The following is a 2,900-nucleotide window of genomic DNA, read 5'->3' on the forward strand; positions in this document are numbered from 1 at the left end:
AGGACGGCAAAGGCCGGCCGGGGGCCGCAGGGGAGCTGCTCATTGTGCCCGCGCTTCCTCTTGGGGCGGAATAGTTTCTCCCAACCCCGGTTCCTGGCTAAGGCCTGTCAGAACCTCTCATCCCCCTTTACGTTACTCCAGGGGCTTGTGGGCTTGTAGCGAGCCTCTCTGCCCCCTCATCTTGCTCGTGCTGGTATCTCCAATACTGTAGCCGCCCAGGCGCTTGTGGGGCGTCAGATCTCTTCCAGGAGAGGACAAGAGGGGTTATTCACGCAAGGGTTCGTGAAGGAGAGGACCTTTTCCAAAACGGCCTGATACTTGACTGCCTTTCCTAGCGCTTTAGTGTTCGCCTTTCATGGGCGTCTGGCAGATAAGAGTTTCGGCTGAAACGAGACGGAACCCTGGAAGCTAATGGGAGTGATATTGACACACATTGAGCCTGCCGTATCTAAAGGTCGAGTGTGAAGTTTGGCCAAAGCAACGACCATCTGATTAAAAATGCGTCCTATTTGACATTATTGCCACTTGTGATTGGTCACTTTCATTGGCAGGCACAGTTCCTCTTTTTTTTAAAAAGAAGGCGTCAGTTGTTAGGGTGGATTTGCATGTGTGCGCTTGAGTTTTACAGAGGCAAAATTGTAACAGAATGAGGGGAACTGACCGGCTTGAATCTGTATGAAGATTGGAGGTTTCTTAAAGATGTTGTGCTGTACTCTGATTTTACATGTGACAGATGTAAAGCTGTGGAGCTGTCTTATGACTCCTTTGAGAAATGTCGTAGTAAAAATGGCCTTCAATCCACAGCCTGCCTAACCAAAAACCTAAACTACTATAAAAAAAAAAATCCAAGTCAAATACGTTGGTGAAATACTCTCTCCTCCCTTTGAAAACAATCTGTATATCAAATTGACATACTTTAAATAAATTGAGTGCCCCAAAAAGGTGACTGCACAGATCTGATTTAAAAAACTGAGCATAAGGTATTGATCTGAACATACTTACTAAATGTGTTATGCCAAGGCAGATTTACCCTACCCCCGTTAAAATCTTGCTAAGTATAAACATCTAAAATGTCCTTCCTTAATTGGTAGTGAGTGACATGATCCAACTAGTCTTAAATAAACTTCAAGTCCAGACTACTGAATCAAATTTAAAATGGTTTTGCATGCTGGGAGATATTCCAACCTCAACACGCCCTTCTTGTAGATAACTGACTTGGAAAAGCGATGACCAACTGTAAGGCCGCTCCTTAGAGTAAACTTCATTCAAATGTTAGCTAGTATTGTAGAATGCCTAAAATGTTGCATCAAGGATGTTTATGCTGTGGAGGACATTTCACTGTTGTGTAAAAATATGACCAATATGAATGTATTAGTATTGAAATTTAATAATTTTCCTCAAAAGTTTTCTGAAAAGGAAGCTTTTTAACGCCTACTATTAAGTATTTATGTTTGATTTTTTTGCTTTTAATTTTCTTTTAATATAAACTTTCCTCAGCTGATCTATTTTCAGATAATAGTTGTCTACAAATTACGGTGCTCTGTTACTTGCAGGGAACTGGTGAGGGTATTGTAAGGGCTGATTATGTAAAGCAGTGTAATTTGAGCCTTAATTGGCCAAAGCATGCTATTAATTCAGTGTTCGCTGATCGCTTTACAGTAACAAATTTTGTCCCGGTCTCACTGCATTTAAGCTCAAATAAATCTTGCTGTAAGATCCGGTGGAATGCTTTCAAACTGGGCAGTTCTGAAATAATCTTTCTTTTGATTAATCTTAACCAAACTGAATCTCAACCAAACTATTAATACAGAATGCACTGAGGAGTTAGTGACATTAATACGTTTTTAGGATCACAATGAACATACTATTTGTGACTTTCAGTTAATAACTGATTGTATAATTCACCTTTCTTGCACAAAAGGCTTTATGTTTGGTACTACAGAATGTTAGAAATAGCATAACCTGTATTTTGTACTTCGAAGTACTTACCATATTCTGCTCTATGAATATTTTCCTAGCATGGAGGATGACCAAAGAGAAATAAGTGATGCAGGGAAAAATCTGCAAATGTGAAGTTTGATGTTAACTGTTCCTTCAGTGTCATGGATAAATTTACTCCTTTTGCTGCATTCTCCTAGTAAAGCAGGGCAGTTGGAACAAATTCTTGTAATTCCATATGCGTCTGAGTATCTTCTCTAACACTGCTAAACATTTACTTTAAAACATACTTCTTTTAAAAGCAAGATTGTCCATCAACATTTAAAGTGGGAAGGCCTTTTCTGATTTTTTTAGAAGGTGCTTTTGTAATGCAAACTGTGATCCTTTAACCATGATTTAATAGTTCTCAGATTCTTAGATGCAATGAAATAGGTATGTCCTACTCTGAAACTTTGGCTGTCATCAGAACATTGGAGAACATACTTGTAGCAAATACCCTGCTGATGAACTTTGAAAAGTAAGTCTGAAGTTCTGGTGACTGGCTTACTCATCATGTGTAATAGCAGAGTTTGAATTATGGCAGTTGCATGGAAAACTTGAGATGCAGAAAGCCAATAGGAGCTGGAGTTCAACAACAGAGGCGTGCATTCTTGGGAAGTGACATCCTATTTGTAACAACTGAAACTCCATTCTACTGAACTAACAAAACAGAAAGGAATGCGACTGCCTTTGAATAGAACTGTAGGAATACTGTTGTGAAAGATGTACGCAACTTTGCGCAAGAAGAACACTTAATTTATATAGCCATCCAGATTTTATTTATGTGGGTGTTACCTGCACTTTGTAGCTCTGCCTTTTGGAGGTTGAAATAAGGAAACTTGTAGACACAATGAGCATAGAACTTGCATTGAAGGCACTCCTGGCATTTCATGTGTCCCCCCTTTTTTTTTTCTCCCCCCCCC

This window comes from Phaethon lepturus, unplaced genomic scaffold, assembly GCF_000687285.1.
Source record: "Phaethon lepturus isolate BGI_N335 unplaced genomic scaffold, ASM68728v1 scaffold11008, whole genome shotgun sequence".
NCBI classification, from domain to species: domain Eukaryota; kingdom Metazoa; phylum Chordata; class Aves; order Phaethontiformes; family Phaethontidae; genus Phaethon; species Phaethon lepturus.